This window comes from Phyllobates terribilis, unplaced genomic scaffold (genome assembly GCF_046119375.1).
Source record: "Phyllobates terribilis strain yellow unplaced genomic scaffold, ASM4611937v1 Scaffold_3__8_contigs__length_932513732, whole genome shotgun sequence".
In the NCBI taxonomy this organism is placed as follows: Eukaryota; Metazoa; Chordata; class Amphibia; order Anura; family Dendrobatidae; genus Phyllobates; species Phyllobates terribilis.
In genome coordinates this window covers 372,053,308-372,078,583 of record NW_027362763.1, presented here as the reverse complement: position 1 = coordinate 372,078,583, position 25,276 = coordinate 372,053,308, and positions in this window count along the sequence as shown.

Genomic DNA, 25,276 nt, shown 5'->3' with positions numbered 1-25,276 from the left:
ATGAACTCGGCTCACCTCATGCACGTCACTGACAGCGTGGGAAAATTCTCACGCTGAAGCGGTGAGTGCAGGAGAATTCTCCCACGCTGTCAGTGACGTGCATAAGGTGAGCTCATGTCCAATGAACTCAGCTCACCTCCTGCACGTCACTGACAGCGTGGGAGAATTCTCCTGCACTCAGCGCTTCAGCGTGAGAATTCTCCCACGCTGAAGCGCTGAGTGCAGGAGAATTTTCCCACGCTGTCAGTGACGTGCATAAGGTGAGCTCATGTCCAATGAACTCAGCTCACCTCCTGCACGTCACTAACAGCGTGGGAGAATTCTCCTGCACTCAGCGCTTCAGTGTGAGAATTCTCCCACGCTGAAGCGCTGAGTGCAGGAGAATTTTCCCACGCTGTCAGTGACGTGCATGAGGTGAGCCGAGTTCATTGGACATTAACTCGGCTCATCTGGATGCCCTCACAGAGAGACACTGTGGAGCGCAAGCAAGCCTGCGCTTCTCAGTGTCTGCGGGATGACAGGCTGGATGGCAGCGTTCTGCTGCGGTCCAGCCTGTCATCTCGATGTAGCAGAGCTGAAGCTGTCATGGGAACCATGGAAAGGTAAGGATGATGTTGCTTTATTATTTTTCTTTTATTTCAGGAGATCGTTGGCTTCAGCTGGAATGGGCGTGATGGTAAGTATGGTTTAATTTAGAACAATAAAGAATTGTGTGTTTATTTCAATTAAAGGACTTTTTTCTGGGTGTTGTGTTTTTTTTAAATACTTTACTAGAAATTCATGGTGGTCATGTCTAATATTGGCGTGACCCCATGAATTTCGGGCTTAGGGCCAGCTGATAATGCCAAGCTGGCCCTAACCCCTTTATTACCCAGTGAGCCACCGCATCAGGGCCCTGGATGAGTTGGGTACAGCGCCAGAAGATGGCGCTTCTATGAACGCGCCATTTTCCGGGGTGGCTGCGGACTGCAATTTGCAGCGGGGGTGGCCCAGAAAACTTGGGCCTCCCTGCGCTGCGGATTCCAGCCCCCAGCTGCCTAGTTGTACCTGGCTGGACACAAAAACAGGGCGAAGCCCCACGTCAATTTTCTTTAAATTATTTCATGAAATAATTAAGAAAAAAAGGGCTTCCCTATATTGTTGTGTCCGGCCAGGTACAAATAGGCAGCTGGTGGTTGGGGGCAGCCCGTTCCTGCCTGCTGTACCTGGCTGGACACAAATATAGTGCGAAGCCCCACGTCAATTTTTTTTAAATTATTTCATAAATTTCCTGAAATAATTTAAAAAAATTGAAGTGGGGCTTCGCACTATATTTGTGTCCAGCCAGGTACAGCAGGCAGGAACGGGCTGCCCCCAACCACCAGCTGCCTATTTGTACCTGGCCGGACACAACAATATAGGGAAGCCCTTTTTTTCTTAATTATTTCATGAATTTCATGAAATAATTAAAAAAAAAGTACGTGGGGCTTCGCCCTATTTTTGTGTCCAGCCAGGTACAACTAGGCAGCTGGGGGCTGGAATCTGCAGCGCAGGGAGGCCCAAGCTTTCTGGGCCCTCCCCCGCTACAAATTGCAGTCCGCAGCCACCCCGGAAAATGGCGCGTTCATAGAAGCGCCATCTTCTGGCGCTGTACCCAACTCATCCAGGGCCCTGGTGCGGTGGCTCACTGGGTAATAAAGGGGTTAGGGCCAGCTTGGTATTATCAGCTGGCCCCAAGCCCAAAATTCATGGGGTCACGCCAGTATTAGACATGACCGCCATGAATTTCTAGTAAAGTATTTAAAAAAAACACAACACCCAGAATAAAGTCCTTTAATTGAAATAAAGACACAATTCTTTATTGTTCTAAATTAAACCATACTTACCATCACACCCATTCCAGCTGAAGCCAACGATCTCCTGCAATAAAAGAAAAATAATAAACCAACCTCATCCTTACCTTTCCATGGTTCCCACGACAGCTTCAGCTCTGCTACATCGAGATGACTGGCTGGACCGCAGCAGAACGCTGCCATCCAGTCTGTCATCCCGCAGACACTGAGAAGCGCAGGCATGCTTGCGCTCCTCACTGTCTCGCTGTGACGGCATCCAGATGAGCCGAGGTCATGTCCAATGAACTCGGCTCACCTCATGCACGTCACTGACAGCGTGGGAAAATTCTCACGCTGAAGTGCTGAGTGCAGGAGAATTCTCCCACGCTGTCAGTGATGTGCATGAGGTGAGCTCATGTCCAATGAACTCAGCTCACCTCCTGCACGTCACTGACAGCGTGGGAAAATTCTCCTGCACTCACCGCTTCAGCGTGAGAATTTTCCCACGCTGTCAGTGACGTGCATGAGGTGAGCCGAGTTCATTGGACATGAACTCGGCTCATCTGGTTGTCGTCACAGAGAGACGCTGAGCAGCGCAAGCAAGCCTGCGCTTCTCAGTGTCTGCGGGATGACAGGCTGGATGGCAGCGTTCTGCTGCGGTCCAGCCTGTCATCTCGATGTAGCAGAGCTGAAGCTGTCGTGGGAACCATGGAAAGGTAAGGATGAGGTTGCTTTATTATTTTTCTTTTATTGCAGGAGATCGTTGGCTTCAGCTGGAATGGACGTGATGGTAAGTATGGTTTAATTTAGAACAATAAAGGATTGTGTCTTTATTTCAATTAAAGGACTTTATTCTGGGTGTTTGTGTTTTTTTTAACTTTGACTATGGGGTTAGTAATGGGGGTGTCTTATAGACGCCTCTCCATTACTAACCTGGGCTTGATGTCAGCTGGCATTATAAGCTGACATCAACCCCAACCCTATTACCCCCTGCCACCGCACCAGGGCAGCGTGGAAGAGCGAGGCTAAGTGCCAGAATTGGCGCATCCTATGAATGCGCCATTTCTGGGGCGGCTGACGGCTGGTGTTTCTAGCCTGGGAGGGGGCCAATATTCATGGCTCCCTTCCTGGGCTATTAATATCAGCCCCCAGCTGTCTGCCTAGCCTTTGCTAGCTTTTAAATTAGGGGGGACCCCACGTCATTTTTTTTGGGGGGTCCCCCATTTTAATAGCTAGTAAAGGCTATGTATTCAGCTGGGGGCTGATATTAGTAGCCTGGGAAGCTCCGTGGGTATTACCCCCTTCCCAGGCTTCAAACATCTGCCCCAGCCGTCTGCTTAACCTCCGCTAGAGCCTAAAATTAAGGGGAACCCCACGCCAATTTTTTTAATAATAAATCCTTTATTTTAATACTAAATGACAAGTACAGTAACCAACACTATCACTGTACTTCATGTATATGTGACTGACATGTTTCTATCTATCTAATCTATGTGTGATGCTCTATCTTTCTGTTCTAAATTGTCGGGTACCGCTGCTGAATTGCCGGCCGGCTTTTTTAAAGAGACAGTGCATGAAAACACTATTATTTTTTTAAATAAATCCTTTACACTAAATGACAAGTACAGTAAGCAACACTATCACTGTACTTATTATATATGTGACTGACATGTTTCTATCTATCTAATCTATGTGTGAAGCTCTATTCTTTCTGTTCTAAATTGTCGGGTACAGATGCTGAATTGCCGGCCGGCTTTTTTAAAGAGACGGTGCATGAAAACACTAATATTTTTTTTAATAAATCCTTTACACTAAATGACAAGTGCAGTAACCAACACTGTCACTGTGCTTCTTATATGTGTGACTGACATGTTTCTATCTATCTAATCTATGTGTGATGCTCTATTCCTTCTTGTCTAAATTGTCGGGTACCGGTGTATGCTGCTGCTGAATTTGCCGGCCTGCTTTTTTAAAGAGAGTGTCTTCTGAGCAGTTTGTCAGCTTTTGGACACCTTTGCAGGTGTTTTCTATGTGTTTCTATGTGTTTTTGTTTGCCTGCCATTGGTTTTAACGGTGTTCGACGGTGTTCTAAGGTGTTCGACGAACAGTTCGACGAACAGTTCCTCGAACATCCCGGTGTTCGACGAACCGAACCGAACCCGAACACTACGGGGGTGGCTCAACATTAATCATTATCAGGAGCCCAGAACCCTCTGATTCACCAAAACTAATCCCTGCAATATAAAAAGCTGTAAAGCTTTACTCACATAAAACCCACAGAAAGGATACAAATCCCCTTTGCACTGCAGGACTATGATTGCAGGGACATTCACGTGTTACATCCCATATGATATACTTCCATATGTTCATCAAATGTCTTATTAGGGGTCTCTATGTTGGAAAGAGAAGAAAGAAACTTAAAACAAGGATGAGGACCCATCGCCACACTTAGATTCGAAAAGATTTACTTACCTGTGGCCAACATGAACCATATGAAAGTTATAATATTAGAAGGCAATTTGTAATCATAAAGAGATAGAAGGGTTTGGGAATGCAAATTTATGACAGTCTGTGATACATTTAATACATTGCTAAATCTGTCATAAGGATTTATTTCATACTACAACATCTGAGGAATCTAGTAAAGAAATGGCAGGGACATCAGGTCTCCGATCTTACATCAATTGAGGGACAAGGAAACGTTCACAGTCACACCACTCATCTAAACTAATTAAGGATTTATTAGCAAACTCATTTTTTTTTTAAATAGTCATTTGTCATGCCATTTCTTTGTTGTTTTGTGAATATACAGTATATGAGTTTCTTGTTATACCATGTCTGATGAAGAGACCTAAGTAGTCTCAACAGCTTGTTTTGTAGCATTATATTTTTGTTTGCCATTAAAGGGTATCATACAATATCTACAAGATTATTATTTTGTTTCCTTTACTGAGAGCAATTTATCTAACTCCTTTTTAATGATGGATTAGCTTTATATCCAAATTGTGGTGTTCTTTATGCAAATAGACGTACAACTGACATCCTGCTGCAACGGCTAGGATACTTTAGATGCAAAGGTCAATTGTGACATGGCATCCAAATGTTTAGAAGGAGGTAGGGGTCTCTCTCTGTCATCCCTTGATGATTGGGGGTGTTATGCACACGCCCGGGCTGACTGGCGTGTGCGTGATTTAGTGATTCCACTGTGCCATGAACCGGAGAGTACCTGGAGGGGCGTAACTAAGTATCAACCTGATCCGACCAAGGTCGCACGACGGCTAACGACACCGTGCACCAGGGAGGAACCAAGCAGAGGGACTAGTTGCTACTCCAGGCCAGACCCCGGACACGGCTGTTGACCCACACCGGGGAATACAGGAACAGGCAGGTTAGGCTAGCACACAGACAGGTGGGTATTGGCAGGCACGGCTGGCATGCAGACAGGTGGGCACTGGCAGACATGGCTGGAGTGCAGACAGGAGGATACTGGCAGGCACGGCTGGTATGCAGACAGGAGGGTACTGACAAGTATGGCTTGTGTGCAGACGGGGAGGTACTAGAAGGTTCGAGCACAGGCTGGATAGGGTCGAGTGCAGACTAGGATTCAGGAACAGAACCGCAGATGCAGTAGACAAGCAGAGCAGAGAGGAACCACTGGAGTGGTGGGCAAGGCGGAGCAGAGAGGTACTGCCAGAGCGGCGAGCAAGCAGAGCAGGGAGAAACCGCCGGAGCGGTGAGCAAGGCAGAGCAGGCAGGAACCGCCGGAGCGGTGAGCAAAGCAGAGCAGGCAGGAACTGCCGGAGCGGTGAGCAAGGCAGAGCAGGCAGGAACCGCCGGTGCGGTGAGCAAGGCAGAGCAGGCAGGAACCGCCGGAGTGGTGAGCAAGGCAGGGCAGGCAGGAACCGCCAGAGCGGTGAGCAAGGCAGAGCAGGCAGGAACCGCTGGAGCGGTGAGCAAGGCAGAGCAGGCAGGAACCGCCGGAGCGGTGAGCAAGGCAGAGGAGGCAGGAACCGCCGGAGCGGTTAGCAAGGCAGAGCAGGCAGGAACCGCCGGAGCAAGGCAGAGCAGGCAGGAACCGCCGGAGCGGTCAGCAAGGCAGAGCAGGCAGGAACCGCCGGAGCGGTCAGCAAGGCAGAGCAGGCAGGAACTGCCGGAGCGGTGAGCAAGGCAGAGCAGGCAGGAACCGCCGGAGCGGTGAGCAAGGCAGAGCAGGCAGGAACAGCCGGTGCGGTGAGCAAAGCAGAGCAGGCAGGAACCACCGGAGTGGTGAGCAAGGCAGAGCAGAGAGGAACCGCCGGAGCGGTGAGCAAGGCAGAGCAGGAAGGAACCGCCGGAGCGGTGAGCAAGGCAGAGCGAGCAGGAACCGCCGGAGCGGTGAGCAAGGCAGAGTGGGCAGGAACCGCTGGAGCGGCGAGCAAGGCAGAGCAGGCAGGAACCGCCAGAGCGGTGAGCAAGGCAGAGCAGGCAGGAACCGCCGGAGCGGTGAGCAAGGCAGAGCAGGCAGGAACCGCCGGAGCAGTGAGTAAGGCAGAGCAGGCAGGAACCGCCGGAGCGGTCAGCAAGGCAGAGCAGGCAGGAACCGCCGGAGCGGTCAGCAAGGCAGAGCAGGCAGGAACCGCCGGAGCGGTGAGCAAGGCAGAGCAGGCAGAAACCGCCGGAGCGGTGAGCAAGGCAGGGCAGGCAGGAACCGCCGGAGCGGTGAGCAAGGCAGAGCAGGCAGGAACCGCCGGAGCGGTGAGCAAGGCAGAGCAGGCAGGAACCGCCGGAGCGGTGAGCAAGGCAGAGCAGAGAGGAACCGCCGGAGCGGTGAGCAAGGCAGAGCAGGAAGGAACTCCCGGAGCGGTGAGCAAGGCAGAGCGGGCAGGAACCGCCGGAGCGGTGAGCAAGGCATAGCGGGCAGGAACCGCCGGAGCGGCGAGCAAGGCAGAGCAGGCAGGAACCGCCGGAGTGGCGAGCAAGGCAGAGCAGGCAGGGCTCTGTTCACACTGAACAGACTGGAAGGGAAAAGCAGAACCAGATACACACAAGGTACTTGCAATGAAGCAGCGAGTGGACTCTAAACTCACAACACAAGTACAGAGACATCCAGTAGGAGTTAGGTGCAGGTTCATAGACTGCAAGAAAAGGGAAGGTACGGACACAGAGAACAAACAGGCTAGGAGAGTGTTCAGACAGAAACTGACACTGAAACAAGATACAGGAGCGAGTCTGGCTATACAGCCCCCAGAGAGGCGGACAAACAGGCTAGGAGAGTGTTCAGACAGGAACTGACACTGCAACAAGATACAGGAGCGTGTCTGGGTATATGGCCCCCAGAGAGGCGGACAAACAGGCTAAGAGATAGTTCAGACAGGCCTGGGAATACAGCCCCCAGGTTGGCTGACAGACAAGAACAGAACGGGACCTGGCACATCAGAGGCAAGGAGCCCTCTCAAGGTAAGAGTTGCTCAGGCCCCAGCTTCACGGTGGAGCTAGTTTAAATATCCAGTGACAGACAGCAATAGGCTGGAGACGCATTAGGGGTGTGCCCACAGCAGCTACAAGAAACAGGAAGTAACCAGGCTGCCGCCCTAAGCAGTCAGGACAGGGACAAGCAGACAGCAAGAACAGAAGCCAGGCTGGCAGACTAGACTGAAGATTAAGTTTGCGATCTTGCATAGTGGGAGATGGTGCACTATGCAAGTACGCTGCCAGGTATGTTACAGGGGGCCTAACAAAGGCACAGCCTTATAAACTAACTGTCAGCTTATTACTGAAAGACAATAAAGCTTCAGTATACCAATTCATTGTCCAAGCAGCCAGCAGCATTGTGAAGTTTATAATTTTCAAAAAAATAGGTAAAGTTTATTTCTACAAAAGCTCACAGTGAGAAGGAAAATAAAATAAAATAATGTATTAAAGAAAAGTTTTTATTTTGCAAACGCGTAACAATATATGTATATGGTATTACCTCAACTAATTGAATTCATTTAATAAAGTTAAAACATTCTTTAAAGCTCACAAAGAATGATGTCAAGAAACAACACAAAAACAAAGACAGCATTGTTTTTTGTTTATCTCTAAAAAGGATAAGAAACATTGATTAATGATTTATATGTACCTTCTTCCTAAAATAATACTGATAAAAAAATACATTTTCAAAAGAGTTAATAAGTTTATACATTAACATTTTGATCACATGTCACAGGGACTTTTTCAAGAGGGTGACAACGCACAGAATTACATTGTCACCACCTCCCACCTTCTGCAACACTGCACCCCGAGGAAGAATGAATCAGGTCCGTAACAGTACCACTGTTGCAGGTCCTTATTCTCTACAGTCTTGGTGTAATAATTAGTTAGTCACGTTTGTTTTTTCCTTGATGTCAGTCTTTTTAAATTAGAAGGACAATCAAAAAGGGGTCTTCCCTTTCTGCTCTCAGTTTGTTGTCTGAAGCTGTATGTGAGGCAGTATTTTGGTCTATATTTTGTATCAGCATTTGTAAATCAAAGGCACGAGTGGAAACAATGCAGAGAAAGTTTAGATTTGCTCCTCTTCCATGTTTGGGACTCACTCATAGTTTTTGCTTAAACATACTAATGCAAAATACTGACCAAAATACAGTAGTGTGTATGTATTGTAAAGGTGAGCTCACTGAAAGGTTAGTTCACTTAAGTTCAGTTTACTTTGTTAATATCAATGCTGCATGGAGGCTTTGGTGTGGCGTCTGTGAAGTGGTAGAGCCCATGGCCAAAAAAGGCTTTGCGGAATTAGGAGTGCTGTTGGGCATGTGGGTCATGAGATTTAAAATACAGATGATAAAATTGGTTATTTGGCTATATTCCATTTAATTAGCCTCAAAGGATTGTGGGTGAATCAAACAGAGTGTTATCAGAGATAAATGGTATCCAAGAGCCTGGGATCAAGAGACCCACAATAGACAAAAGAAAGAAATTGGAAGAACAGTGCAAATTTTGTAATAGAATTACAGTATGTTAGAAATATGCTACTTTCACTGTGATGTGTTGTTAGAAAGAACTTTTTGAGTACAGGACAACCCCTTTAACCCCTTAATGACCAATGACGGACATAGCACGTCATGAGCGGGTGTCAGTTCCCTCATCATGACGTGCTATGTCCATCATACATTTAACCTGTCTCTGTGTGTAAACATGCAGTGACAGTTCTGTGTCAACTGTCACTGAAAGCTGAGTAGCATGGGAAGAGGTGTGGCGACCCATGCCATCGGTCCTGCACTTAGGGTGCTGTGATTGGTCAGTAAATCTAACTGACCAACCACAGTATGATTGCGCAAGAGGTGCTGAAATATCAGCACCTCCCGCCCAAACACAGCAGGAGCTCAGAGCTGCTAAAGGCCGAGCTTCTGCAGTAACAGCCAGGAATGGCACCAGCACTGCCCCTGACTGTTTATCCTCCTAAATGCTGCGATCGAGAGCGATCACAACATAGAGAGGCAGGGAGAGGGTGGGGGCCCACTCTCCGTTCAGATGAATGTCCCAGCGACATCATCACGGGGGCCCGATCATTGCCATGTTGACCCGGGGTCATCATGACGACCCCCGGGTTACCAAGCTATGGAAAGCATCTTAGACCATGCTCAGAGCATGGCCTAAGATGGTTCTGTCAGTGCAGCACCGATAGGTATAAAGCATTGCCATGTTGGTGTGATCAAAGTAAAAAAAAAGTGAAAGTCCCATAGAGGGACTAAGCAAAAAAGTAAAAATAAATTGTAAAAAATAAAAAAAAATTACAAAAAAAATAAAATAATAATAATAAAAAATATTATATCAATAAATACACATTTTTATGTAAAAAATAAATAAACATAAAAAGTATATGTTTGGTATCGCCGCTTTTGGAAGTACCCGATCTATAAAACTGTCACACTAGTTAACCACTTCAGTGAACGCCGTAAAAAAAAAAAAAATGAGGCAGACTATGGTTTTTCATTATACCACTGTAAAAAAATGGAATAAAACGCAATCAAAATGACGAATGTACTGTATTTTTCGGACCATAAGACGCACTTTTTTCCTCCAAAATTTTGGAGGAAAATGGGGGGTGCGTCTTATAGTCCGAATGTTGTATATGGGTGTATATGGGTGTATAATGGGTGTATATTTATGTGTGGTGTGGCGGGAGCGGTATGGGTGGAGGAGCGGGGCACAGGAGGCAGCAGCCGCCTGCTGCAGCCTACACTGTCCCTGCTGCTAAAGAAAATGAATATTCACTGCTCCCCAGTGCAGTGAAAAAAAGTAAAAAGTTCATTTTTGTCTTCCACATTGCATCAATTCCTGTGAAGCACCTGAAGGGTTAATAAACTTCTTGAATGTGATTTTGAGGACATTCAGGGGTGCAGCTTTAGAATGGTGTTACCTTTGGGTATTTGCTATCATATAGGCCCCCAAATTCACTTCAAATGTGATTGTGTTCCTAAAAAAATAGTTTTGTAAATTTTGTTGAAAAAATTAGAAATTGCTGATCAACTTTTAACCCTTTTAGATTCCTACCAAAAATACAAATTAAAAACAATGGAGGTAGAGGAACACAGCATGTATGTGATGTAATGTATTGTATATTGGATACTAGACATGGTGATAAGCAAAGTAGATGCAAAATTGTAATAATATTCAAGTGAGTAGCGCCGCAAATGATTGAAAAATGTTTGAAAAATAAGTGGAATAAAATATATGGGATGCAGCAGGCACACTGATCAGTGCTATAGAGTGCAATAAATAACATATGCAAGATGAAACAAAAGTGTCCTCAGTTTAAAAAAATGCAGACCATACAAGTGTAAAGAAAATTATAATAAAACATTTGCATAAACATAATCATAGGTACTGACCAGAGGTCTCCATGCTCAGATAATTTCTGTGTAGTCTCCACCTTCCCCTCCTACCCCCGTTTCGCTGATGCTTTGTTGAATATTATAACAATATTTGCATGTACTTTGCTTATTACCATGTCCAGTATCAAATATACATTTTATTACATATACAGTAAGCTGTGTTCCTTTATTTCCATTGTTTTTAACGTGAAGCTGGCCCCAGAAAGAACGCTATTGACCTGCAGTTATCGGGTTAATTTGCAGGTTAATAGCATTATTAACCTGCCCTGCATCTGCACTTAGCCAAACGCTGTGGGCAGAAAATGAACTTTGGGATTTCCGGTCATGGGGGTCAGCGCTGGTTCAATTACCACTCTGAGTATATCGAGCAGTGGCTGTAACCGTGCCCCTGGCCCTGACTAACACTGGCTCTGCATTAGGATTGGCTGTCAGTCAAAACTGAGTGGCGCGGTTACAGCCGTGGCTCTATATACTCATAGAACCTGCGCCAACGCCACCCCGTGACTGATGCCGGAACGCTGCCGGGGAGAATAATGTTCATTTTCTCCCAGCAGTGTTCGGCTAAGTGTGGGGGCCTGGCAGGTTAATAGCGATTTCCACCTGCAGATTAACTCCATATCTGCAGGTTAATAGTGTTTTTTCTGGTGACAGGTTCCCTTTAATTGGTCTTTGTCTTGGTGTTCTCTTTTTATCTTTGGTTGTCCAGATATATTTATTAATTAATAAAATTAAATTGTGTTATCTATATATAATTCTTTGGGTGTTCACTGGCGTCTTTGTATTCTATTGGTCCAGTGGACCTGGTGGTGTATTATTTCTTTACTGGAGAGTTCCTTCCTGATTATAGTTGTTCTTTTATGTGTATGGGAGTCTCTGTGTTGGATTTTAACATGCCTGCACTCTTTGTTCTGCCAAAAGATAAGCCTCGGCCAAGGATGTCTGGCTGAGCTTGACATTGCATGATTATGGTGAGGTCTGTTGCCTACTAGCTAATGTTTATGACGAGCCTTGAGCTACTTACCCAAAGGAAATATTAAGTTCTATAAAATTAGTCTATAAAGGGAATTTCGATCTACTATTCATTGCATGAACACATCCAATGGGCAAAAGCTTTATTTTCTTATATCTCACAAGTACCCATTCTGCAACTATATAAGTAGTAAAATCTAAGACGCATACAGCAGAATGATAACAACACAAAAGGTTTGATGTTTCTACTTAAAAAACAAACAAGAGGATTACATATTCAGTCACCAATATGTCAGCTTCTTGGGTGACAGCTTGTAAATTTAGTAGTAAGCTGAAAAATAAAAAGTCTCAATGTGAATGTTCTCTTCCTTTTCTGCTTTCCTCTTTCTTTGTTAGGTAGGAGACATTAGTAACATTGCTCTCTCGATAATTTCAAACATCTTAAAAGGTTCATGTTCAGCGCTCTTCTTGGTCATAATAACTAGACGCCATTAACTGCAGTCTGTACCATATTGCATCTACTGTAATTTACTGATCATATATCTAAAGTAGACTTTAAGGTACAGCTCAGTTACCTGAAGGCTGTACTCATGACATGAATTCTTACTAGAATTCTATTATGTACATTTTAAACAGTGTGACGAAAACGAAACCCTGGAGAGAAATAATGAACGTAATTACTTACTGAAATATATCTTTAATACATCTTGGAATTTCATGCTGCTTAGAGTGGTAGAAAATGTAAGTCCAAAATAGATCCTAATGGTCATAATTTAGCAATTATCTAATTGAAAATTGTATTACTGATATGTTCGGCTTTATTATAAAATAGTATTTCTTCAGAGAAAGCAAATTAATCTATAAATATTCATTTCATCTCAAGATTTGAGAATAGAATGTGCTGATACATTTACAGAGTTTAAAGATCACAAAAATCTTTGTCGTGGCAATGACACTTTATTCCTTTATTTAGGAGAAAAGGAACTCACAATAGTTTAAAAACAGAAACTAGGATTTCCTTCTAAGTACAATGGGAATATTTCCTAAAATGCTATTCCCATCGTGTTTTATACATTCCTTTTCATATATATCTCATGACTTATAAAATAGTTTAATTGGATACCTCCAACCGAAGCAATACAGTAGCATTCGTCAACTATAGGGTCTAAGTGTACAGAAGCCTATCTGTGTAATGCTTCCATTATTTACTGACTACTGCTGTATGGAATAGCATAGTCTACAACCCTATTCAGTACTTATTTGCCATTTACTGGCCAAATGGAAGCCATAAGGCCTCTCTGTTAACCTTCCTCAGGCTAATGTAACCATTTGGCTACATTCATTGTGTATGTCAGAAACTTTCCTGGCATAGATTTTAGACACAAATAACACATTTTTATTAATGCCCAAGTAGAGAAGTGCCCTAGTTTTTGGTATCCACTGGGTTAATACACCAGTGTATAGTGCCCAGTGGATTATTGTCCCAGGCCCTGTCACCACCTTTAATGACAACGTTAACACTTGGCTTCTACGCTTTCTCTCTGCTAACTTTCCCACCATCATCATGGGTGATTTCAATATCCCCATCAAAACCCACCATGCAGCAGTCTCCAAACTCTTGTCACTCCTTTGGTCTCACACATTGGTCATCCACATGCACCCATAAAGATGGATTTACTCTCATCTCTTCACCTGCCTCTGTTCCATATCTAACCCTATAATCTCATCTCTCCCCCAATCTGGCTACTATCTACTTACTCTCTCACCCTTCTCCTCTTCATAGAATTATAGAATGTTAGAGTTGAAAGGGACCTCTAGGGTCTAACCCCCTGCCCTAGGGTCTGGACAGACATCTCAGACAGATGTCTGTCCAGACTCTGTTTGAAGGCAAGTCCCATAGCTTCCATTACCACCTATATTCTGATGATACTTAAATTTACCTTTCTGGCACAGATGTCACCTCTCTGCTGTCCAGAATCCCAGAATTTCTATCAGCCATATCTCCCTTCTCATCATCACTCGAAGTGAATAAAACAAAACTCATCATCTGTCTCACTCAACCCTCCTACCTTATCTATCTATCTATCTATCTATCTATCTATCTATCTATCTATCTATCTATCTATCTATCTATCTATCATAATAATAATAATAATAATAATAAATTACATTATGCTTCCCCCTGTATCACAAGTCAGCCTTTCTATGGTCTCTTTTTAATACTTTCTCACCCCTCCAGCCCATCTTTAACTCTGCTGCACAATTAATCCACCTCTGCCCTTGCTACTCCTCCACCTCTACCCTCTGGTAATGCTTTCACTGGCATTAAATTTCCCAACAAATCCAGTATAAATTACAAACATTGACTTACAACACCATCTATATCTGTCTCCTCCATCATTTCCAATTACAAACATTGACTTACAACACTGTCTATATCTGTCTCTTCCATCATTTCCAAACTAATCTCTCAGTGCCTTCCCACACATAATCTTCCGTCCTCACAAGATCTTCTCTTTTCCTTGAATGTTCCTCACCCAACCATCTACAAGATTTTTCCTGAGCATACCCCATCTTCTGGAAATCAATTCCTCAACACCTTGGCATCTCTTCCACAATTTAAACCTTCACATGCAACCTTAATCCTTTCATGACCTTGGGATTTTTCATTTTTTGTTTTTTTGCTCCCCTTCTTCCCAGAGCCATAACTTTTTTATTTTTCCGTCAATATGGCCATGTCAGGGTTTGTTTTTTTGCGGGAAGAGCTGTACTTTTAAATGACACCATTGATGTTACCATATAGTGTACTGTAAAACGGGAAAAAAATTCCAAGTGTGGTGAAATTGCGAAAAAATTGCAAATCCACAATTGTTTTTTTTTTTATATAACATGTTCAATAAATGCTAAAACTGATCTGCCATTATGATTTTCCAGGTCATTACGAGTATGCGGATACTAAACATGTATGAGTTCATTTTGATGTAAGTGGTGAAAAAAGAATCCAAAGTTTGTGTAAAAAAAAAAAAAAAAAAAGGCACCATTTTACGAGACCCATAGCTTCTCCATTTTTAGGGATCTGAGGCTCTGTGAGGGCTTACTTTTTGTGCGCTGAGCTGACGTTTTTATTAATACCATTTTGGGGTAGATACATTATTTTGATCGCCTGTTATAGCATTTTATTGCAATCTTGCAGTGACCAAAAACATAATTCTGGCATTTAGATTTTTTTCTCGTTACGCCATTTACCTATCAGGTTAATTTATTTTATATTTTGATATATTGGGTGTTTCTGACCTCTGCGATACCAAATATGTGTATTTTTTTATTGTTTTATTTTGAATGGGGCAAAAGGGGGTGATTTGAACTTTTATATTTTTAATTTTTTTTTACATATTTTTTTTCTACTTTTTACTTGCTTCAGTAGTTCCTTTAGGAGACTTGAAGCTGCGATCAGCCGATGGGCGAGGTTTGTGACTCACATCTGGTTTGCATGAGTTAAATGCCGCTGTCAGAGATTGACAGTGGCTTTTAACATGTTACCAGCCGCAGGTGGATCGTGATTCCACCCGCGGCTGTTAGGGGCACATGACAGCTGATCAAATCAGCTGCCATGTGCTGGGAAAGATGCGGGCTCAGCGGCGGAGCCCGCATCAAAGGGAAGGACATGACATATCATGTACCTATATGTTAAGACTCCTCTCTTCAGAAAAGCCTACAGCCAGTGATAATCCCGCTGCCACCTCTCTACCACTGGAGCTCCTGCAATCTCCCAAAATACTGTCTCCTTCCCCAGTACCCTGAATACTGTAAGCCTGTGAGTGTCCTCTCTCCCTCTGTGCCATTCTGTCAATGTTAGTTTGTTCACTGTAATTTATATATGTATTTTGTATGTAAACCGTCTTCTCATATACCACAACATGGAATTAATGGAATGTAAACCTATAAGAAGTAGGGGACATACAGGTCTGAAAAGAAGCTTTAAACAACAGATAGAGATTATTTGCAAAGATGTTTTATTTTTCATATATTTTGAAGCATTCCACTTTGCTTTAGGCCAGTTTCACATGTCCATATATCTCCGGTACCGGAAAAAACAGTACCGGAGATATCTGTGTCCCGTATGTCAGTGTGTCCATGTGTGTCAAACGTGTGCTGCCCGTGTGCCGCATCAGGATCACACGGATCGACACCTGGAAAACAGTGCTACAGTTAGCCCTGTTCCCAAGCGCCTGGTGCTGAACACTGCCCTCATCATGGTTCCCTGCCGGCGCTGTGATCAGCACCAGCAGGGTCAGTGATGAGGGTAGTAGTAGTCTTCTCCTGCAGTGTCCACCTGTGTAAAAATAAGATTAAAATAATAAAATCTTTATACTCACCTGTCCGGAGATGTCCGCCGCTGTAATCCATGCGACCACTGAAGCCAGGGAGCCGGGGAGAATGAGTGGCTTTGGAGCTGAGCTCAGGGGCGGTGTCCTGTCACTCACTGAGCACAGCTCCGGAGCGGCTCATTCTCTCCGGCTCTCCGGCTTCAGCGGTCGCATGGATTACAGCAGGGGACACCTAGGAGATGTAAATATAAGAATTTTAATATTTTATTCACATTTTTACACGAGGACACTGCGGGAGAAGACTACTACTACCCTCATTGTCCCTGCTGGTGCTCATCGCAGTGTCGGCAGGGAGCCATGATGAGGGCAGTGTTCAGCATCGGCGCTTGGGGACAGCGCTAACTGTAGTGTCACACAAATGACACACGGATGTCATCCGTGTGGGACGTTTTGCGGACTGTGCATCCGCAAAAAAATGGACATGTCAGTGTGTGGAGCACACGGACACACGGTCCGTGGAAACACATTGACATGTGCGCACACCCATTTGTTTGAATGGGACTGCATGTGTCAGTGTCTCCGGTACGTGTGGAAACTGTCACCACATGTACCGGAAATACTGACGTGTGAAAGAGGCCTTAAGGTTAAAGTAAACTAGACAGAGCAGCCTATTGCAAATGAGATTACTAACCAATGAACATGATGAGTGGTTTATTACACAGCAGTAGGAAAATTAGGAAAGTTTTCCATACTAAGAATCAAATGTATAACAATTGTGTGTTCACTTGTTAAAATATTAATATACAAGTAGTTCTTTATTATAAGCATATTATACATAAGTATAAGTATTCTTTTGCAAAAAGCCTGATTTTATGCATTATTTGCCTTATATGGCTGACATTTTCTTCAAAATAGACATTCAGAGTTGCCAATTTAATTACCGTATTTTTCGGATAATAAGACACAATTTTTCCTCCATTTTGGGAGGAAAATGGAGGTGCGTCTTATAATCCAAAGGGAGCTTACCGGGGGGTTGGTGGCGGTCACACAGTGTAACAGTAGGCCTGGTCGCTGCTTCAGGAGGCCGACGGCAGGAGTGGGACGATGCTGTGGTGCCTGGGCGCTTATTAGATGTTGGCACCAGTGAGTGGAGTCCTGTTTCCCATTCAGTTTCCTGGGGTGGGCTTCAGTAAAATGGCAACCGGAGGCAGCGCATGCGCAGGTTGACATCTCGAGAGACGAGATCTCGGGAAATGAGAAGCAGCAACCTGGCCTCCTGAAGCAGCGACCCTGCCTCCTGTGACCATGCTCCACCGCTGCTGGCCCCGCCGGTAAGCTACCGTTAAAGCGGAATATAAGACACACCAACATTTTATTTAAAAAAATGTGTTTCCTATTTTGCTATTTGCATCTTATAGTCCGCAAAATACGGTATTTATATTTTCTGGAAAATTCATCCAAAAATCACAAACACCCAACATATTTTACAGCTACATTGGAAAACCATAAATCAAATTAGGATTTTTATTATTTTTATTTCCAGCCCATATTTCTGATATGAAGATATTAGCTGCATTCATTATGAACTGTAAAATGATTAGAACTACAGTCATAATAATATGCTTGAAGTTCTGCGGCTTCAAAAAATATCATGGACACAACAATTTTTTATTTTATGGGTGGGGCAAAAGTGGCCTATTTTTATGGACTGTACCTAAATTTCTGAGACAAATCATTTCCAAGGCACCAAAGATTTGTCACTGACATTGTATATATATGTATATATACAGTACAGACCAAAAGTTTGGACACACCTTCTCATCTAAAGATTTTTCTGTGTTTTCTTGACTATGAAAATTGTACATTCACACTGAAGGCATCAAAACTATGAATTAACACATGTGGAATTATATACTTAACAAAAAAGTGTGAAACAACTGAAAATATGTCTTATATTCTAGGTTCTTCAAAGTAGCCACCTTTTGCTTTGATGACTGCTTTGCACACACTTGGCATTCTCTTGATGAGCTTCAAGAGGTAGTCACCGGAAATGGTTTTCACTTCACAGGTGTGCCCTGTCAGGTTTAATAAGTGGGATTTCTTGCCTTATAAATGGGGTTGGGACCATCAGTTGTGTTGTGCAGAAGTCAGGTGGATACACAGCTGATAGTCCTACTGAATAGACTGTTAGAATTTGTATTATGGCAAGAAAAAAGCAGCTAAGTAAAGAAAAACGAGTGGCCATCATTACTTTAAGAAATGAAGGTCAGTCAGTCCGAAAAATTGGGAAAACTTTGAAAGTGTCCCCAAGTGCAGTTGCAAAAACCATCAAGCGCTACAAAGAAACTGGCTGAGATGAGGACGCCCCAGGAAAGGAAGACCAAGAGTCACCTCTGCTTCTGAGCATACGTTTATCCGAGTCACCAGCCTCAGAAATCGCAGGTTAACAGCAGCTCAGATTAGAGACCAGGTCATTGCCACACAGAGTTCTAGCAGCAGACACATCTCTTCAACAACTGTTAAGAGGAGACTTTGTGCAGCAGGCCTTCATGGTAAAATAGCTGCTAGGAAACCACTGCTAAGGACAGGCAACAAGCAGAAGAGACTTGTTTGGACTAAAGAACACAAGGAATGGACATTAGACCAGTGGAAATCTGTGCTTTGGTCTGATGAGTCCAAATTTGAGATCTTTGGTTCCAACCATCGTGTCTTTCTGCGACGCAGAAAAGGTGAACGGATGGACTCTACATGCCTGGTTCCCACCTTGAAGCATGGAGGAGGAAGTGTGATGGTGTGGGGGTCCTTTGCTGGTGACACTGTTGGGGATTTATTCAAAATTGAAGGCATACTGAACCAGCATGGCTGCCACAGCATCTTGCAGCGGCATGCTATTCCATCCGGTTTGTGTTTAGTTGGACCAGCATTTATTTTTCAGCAGGACAATGACCCCAAACATACCTCCAGGCTGCGTAAGGGCTATTTGACCAAGAAGGAGAGTGATGGGGTGCTATGCCAGATGACCTGGCCTCCACAGTCACCAGACCTGAACCCAATCCAGATGGTTTGGGGTGAGCTGGACCGCAGAGTGAAGGCAAAAGGGCCAACAAGTGCTAAGCATCTCTGGGAACTCCTTCAAGATTGTTGGAAGACCATTTCCGGTGACTACCTCTTGAAGCTCATCAAGAGATTGCCAAGAGTGTGCAAAGCAGTCATCAAAGCAAAAGGTGGCTACTTTGAAGAACCTAGAATTAAAGACATATTTTCAGTTGTTTCACACTTTTTTGTTTAGTATATAATTCCACATGTGTTAATTCATAGTTTTGATGCCTTCAGTGTGAATGTACAATTTTCATAGTCATGAAAATGCAGAAAAATCTTTAATTGAGAAGGTGTGTCCAAACTTTTGGTCTGTGCTGTATAAATCATATATATTATATATAATTTCTTATTCATATTTTTCACTATTTTAAATGCAGATTTTTTTTTCAGCTGATATACATACGTTTATTCAAAGGAATGTTTTTTCAATACAGTGTCTGACTATACACTGTGTTCCAAATTATTATGCAAATAATATTTTCTCAGATTTTCCCAAATTACCTATATGAATTGCAGTCATTGTAATTTTCCAGTCAAATAACTATTAGAGTACAATTGAAAGGTTTTTGTACAAACTGCCTATGATAATAGTATATTTAAAAAAAAATAAAACACTCAAACTGCACTCAAAATGCATGTTCCAAAGTATTATGCACAGCAGAGTTTTCAACCTTTTCATTTTAATAAAGAACAAAAAAATGGTCATTTTTGAAATTATAAGCATTAGCAGGTTATTAGAAACTGAAATCAAACAGTTTTCAACTCAAAACTTTATTCTAGGTGATGTAACATTTGCATATAGGACCCCTTGTTCGAAAGGAGCTTCTGAACTCTCTCATTCATTGAATTTGTCAGGTTTTGGATGGTTTCTGCTTCAATTGTTTTGCATGAGGACAGAATACCCTCCCAGAGCTGTTGCTTAGATGTGAACTGCCTCCCGCCATCATAGACACTCCTTTTGATGTTGCTCCAGAGGTTCTCAATGGGGTTGAAGTCAGGGTAGCATGGGGACCACACCATAAGTTTGTCCCCTTTTATGCCCATAGCAGCCAGAGATGCAGATGTGTTATGTGCAGCATGAGACGGGGCATTATCATGCATGAAATGATCTTAATTATGCCAGACATATATTTTCAGTAGGCCAGGAGATACAGGCCATTGTTCATATGAGTCTAAACGTTGACTCTTGACTTGATGTGTTTCTTAGGTTGGGTCATTGCTATATGAACCTTAATGTTGACTCTTGAGTTGATGTTTATTGCAGCATATTGTGTTGCTATCTTTGGAGCACAGGGATGCAGGGTCATTGAACAACTGATGTTTGCTAATATGTTGATTACTCATTGTATAAGTCCATGCAACTTGTTAACTTGAAAACAGGGAAGGACAAACTATGCAGATTGATTAAATACTCAGACAATGAGAGTTGACCTCATCTCACCTTCCTCCTGACCTGTGGATGATGGCCTGAAGGATATCTGCGAACTAAAAACGGGGGATCTGCCTCTGTTCCTTAGCAAGGACGCCATGTCTCCATCAAGAGGGACACAAATCTGACATTATACAGGATGCCAGCCTAAGGGACCACGGCCCTAGCTGGAAGAACACAGATATGCTCCATTGACCATCACTGAACCCATGGAGACGTTTGGGGAGGTCAGGTTGGGACCCTGCGGTCACTTGACCCCATGGAGACTGTAACATCCCTGGCAGCGTGCTGGCATGGTTTACCACCTCCCACCATGCAAAACCGCCATCTTACCTATCAATCCAGGCTGCACACTTTGCTCCAGTACCTGCTGTGTGCATGTCTCTTGTCTGATTGCTTAGGGCAGCGGCGCGGTTACTGCCTGATTCTTACAGTTTCTGTGTGTGCACTCCTAATGCTTCCCCAGCCTATTGTTGTGAGTCACTGGATACTTAAACCCCCTCCACCCAGTAGGAGGTGCCTGAGCAACACTTTCTTTCAGTGTGTTCTGTGCAACTGAGTTGCCAGGTCTTGTCCTGTATCTAGTCTGTTCCGCCACCCTGGGGGCTGTATACCCAGGCCCGTTATCTGTATCTGTGACTTCTAGTCTGCTCCGCCACCCTGGGGGCTGTATACCCAGGCCCATTATCTGTATCTGTGACTTCTAGTCTGTTTCCGCCACCCTGAGGGCTGAGTTCCCAGGCTCATTCCTGTATCTTGTTCAGTGCCTGTCTGAACTGTGTCCTAGCCCATTACCTGTTTGTCTCTATGTCTGTACCTGCCTTTTTCCTACAATGTCTGAGCCTGCACCTAACTCCAACTCGTTGTCTCTGTACTTCTGTTTGTGAGTTTTGTGTCCACTCGCTACTTCATTGTAAGTACCTTGTGTGTATCTGGTTCTGCTTGCCCCGTTTCCCTGCCTCCGTATCTACCTCCTGTGTTCTACTATCTTCCTGTATTTTCCAGTCTGTTCCATGTGAACAGAGCCCTGTCCTGTCTGCCTGCACCTTCTGCTCTGTTCTGCTCTGCTTGACCACCGCACCAGAGGTTTCGCTCTGCTATGCTTGTCCACCGCACCGGCGGTTTTGCTCTGCTTGTCCACCGCACCTGCTTTTTCGCTCTGCTCTGCTTGTCCACCACACCTGCGGTTTCGCTCTGCTCTGCTTGTCCTCCGCACCTGCGGTTCAGCTCTGCTAGTCCACCGCACCCGCTGCTCTGTTCCTGTATCCCAGACTGTACTGGTTCCTATCCAGCCTGCATTCCTACCTGCCAGTATCTGCCAGTCTGCATACCAGCCGTGCCTGCCAGTACCCGCCTGTCTGCATACCAGCCGTGCCTGCCAGTACCCGCCTGTCTGCATACCAGCCATGCCTGCCAGTACCCACCTGTCTGCATACCAGCATGCCTGCCCGTTCCTGCATTCCCCGGTGTGGGTCAACAGCTGCGATCGGGGTCTGACCTGGAGTAGCACCTGGTCCCTCCCTGGTTCACGGAGTTGACTGAGCCGCCGTGCGACCTTGGTCGGACCGAGTTGATACTTAGTCACGCCCCTCCAGGCACTCCTCGGTTCATGGTCCAGTGGGATCACTAACCACGCTCACACCAGTCAGTCCGGGCGTGTGCGTAACAGAGACTTTCGGAGAAGCCAGGTTGGGACCCTCAATGGACGTACCTCAATGGGCTGTCAGATTCCTAAGCTTGTCGTTAACGTCTCTCTGTGGGTGCCCTGCAAAAACGGGGTGCCACTGGTGGGGGAAGTCGGCCTTGGAGGCCCTGCAGTAGCAGCTGCTCTAATCCTGGCAAATCAATGAAAGGGTGAGACTCTGTAATTTTGCACTATCTTGGGTATTTTCTGGGACTTTTCTATATGTTATTGTCTGTTGGTGGTTCAATAAAGTATTGCCACACTGTTTTACCCTCATCCTATGTTGTCTGAGTAGTATTATACCCATGGGAAAGGAGAGCCAGCGTTCAGTGGGATGAACCCTGGTCCATGTGGTCTCAGGCCAACGGACGAGAGCACCCACTGACCCCCGTGTCTCCACACACAGTATATCTGAAGAAAGTCTGTGTGAGACTGAAAAATCATTTAGTTGCTGTGGATTGCAATTAAATACTGTAACTTATTCATTTATTACTTGAGTGCCAAGTTCTTTATATATCAGATTTCAGCTGGTGTCATGAGTTTCCATGGCTTTTTGCATCTCTCTTTCTTCATGTGTTCAATACTTTTTTCCTGTGTCATTTCTCATTATTACACATAACCTAATTTATAAACATCTATGGTTTGATTCATTTCCCTGGGTGGATTGGATGGGTTGTTACCGACATCTGGTGAGAATTTCATGTCAATAGCACCTTTAGAAATATATTTACTTTGAAAATTGGTGATGTGTTCAATATTTATTTCACCTGCTGTTTGTTATCAGAGAAATCTGCTTCTTTCTCCCTTGAAATGATCTTTCATTCTTAAAATTCTCAATTTACAGGTAAAATCTGTCTTCAGTGAATACAGCTTTTCCCATTATAGAGATAGGAGATGACTGTAGGTGCTTAGAAAATTCTAAGGAGAACTGTAAGTGCTATTTCAGGAGAACTTGCAGTAGAATTTCGACATCTGCCTCTACATTCTTTTTCCTCCTCACTCCTCTCCATATAATTTTAAAAACAACATCTCCTATTTCAGAAATGGGAAAGTCTACCTTCACTGAATACAGATTTTTCCCATGAACCGAGAGTGAAAGATTAATCTAGGAGGCAAAAGAAGCAAATTTCTCTAATAAAATATTATGAAGTGTTTATTTTCATGTGTACTATTGATTTATAAAATAAAAATGATGGTTACTGTTTACCCCAGAGCATGTTTTCACCTTCCTGACCAGGCAAAATTTTACAATTCCGACTAATGTTACTTTATATGGTAATAACTCTGGAACGCTGCAGCGTTTCCAGTGATTCTGAGATTGTTTTTTCATGACACATTTTACTTTATGATAGTGGTAAATTTAGGTTGATATACTGAGGTTTTTTTTGTGAAAACAATAGAATTTAAGCAAAAATTTTGCAAATTTTGCAACATTTAATTTTTATGCCCTTAAACCAGATAGTCATACCTCACAAAATAGTTAATAAATAACATTTACCACATATCTACCACATGTGTGCTCCGCACACCCCAACAAGCGTTTCGGAGCAAGTCCTTTGTCAGAGGAATGCGTGTCAGGGTGTGCGCCACACTTGATCTGTGGACCCCTCAGGTAATACTCTGTACAATGGTGCCTCTGTACTTGCTCCATGACCACTGGGCAAATATATTGTGGGATTATTTTCTCAGTGGATATTTATATAATTGCACCTATATGTTTTATTCACTTTCCCATTGAGAACCCCCATTTGTACCACAACATGGACTGAATTCCCCTTTGTTCAGCTTTAGGCACTCCACACTGCATGTTATCACTAGTGTTGAGCCACCCCCGTAGTGTTCGAGTTCGGTTCGGTTCGTCGAACACCCGTGTGTTCGCCGAACTGTTCGTCGAACTGTTCGCCGAACACCTTCGAACACCGTTAAAACCAATGGCAGGCAAACAAAAACACATAGAAACACATAGAAAACACCTTCAAAGGTGTCTAAAAGCTGACAAACTGCTCAGAAGACACAACTAACACATGGAAAAGTGACAAGTACATATAGTCATGCGAAAAGAAAAGAGGTGGAGGAGTAAAAGGAGGGGGAGACACAGATATAGGCATGTCATGCCCTTCTAAAATCCAAAAAGTGAGAAGCCGAGACGGCCAGTCCGCTCCTGCCCGTGCCACCTCCGTGTCGCCGGGTTTGTGCCAGAGCCGCGGTGAACCCTGACGGCCAGCCCCCCTCTCCCAATACTGGTGCCTGTCCGCTGGTGGGTCGAGAGAGCCCCCCTGTGGTGGAGGCAGCTCTAAGCTTTTTAATTTAAATTGTCCCTCTAATTTGAATGAATACACTTTAAATCCATTTACAAGGATCTATTGGAGGGCAAGTCTCATGCCAGCAGCCGCGTAATTCCAGCTCCAGTAGCGTCCACTAAAGCTGCTGCAGTTAAAAAGCTTTTATAAGGATCGAGCTCGGCTGTCCACCGCAAGGCATCCTAGTGCCAGTCCCAGCCCCTATGCCTTGGGGTGCCTCCTGATGCTCTTCACTAAGTATCCCGTGGTCCCGAAGCATTTCCTTTGAAAAAATTAAGTGTCCAAACTACAGGTGGTGTAGCTTGCTTAACAGCCGGGATAATCCGCTGACTAGCAGACACTGCTACTAGGCACAAAGTATTTCCTGGGCTAGATGCAGTTAAAAATTTGTAAGTAGATACTCTCGTTGGATGCTGAGAAAGCATTCCATAGAGTCTCCTGGCACGCCATATATGATTCTCTTAAAAAGCTTGGGGTAGGGGTCTAGGGGACCCTTTTATAGCCAAAATCACGGCCCTGTATCACAATACGTCACCTAGGCTGAAGATAAATGGAACTGTAGCACCGAGGTCTCGGTTGCTACAGACGTATTGCACCTCACCCAGAGGTGTGATATCTCACTCTCAGATAAGGATGGAGTGTGGATCAGGACCCGACACCTGCATGCATTACACCACATTGCCGTGGGGCAGGGCGACCAATATGCCCCTGAGATGGGCACGACAGTCCCTGTCCCTGGCTGGAGTGGGGGGAGGGAACACTGAGGAAGGGGAACCCTGCAGTGCAGGAGCAGGGAGGAAGCAG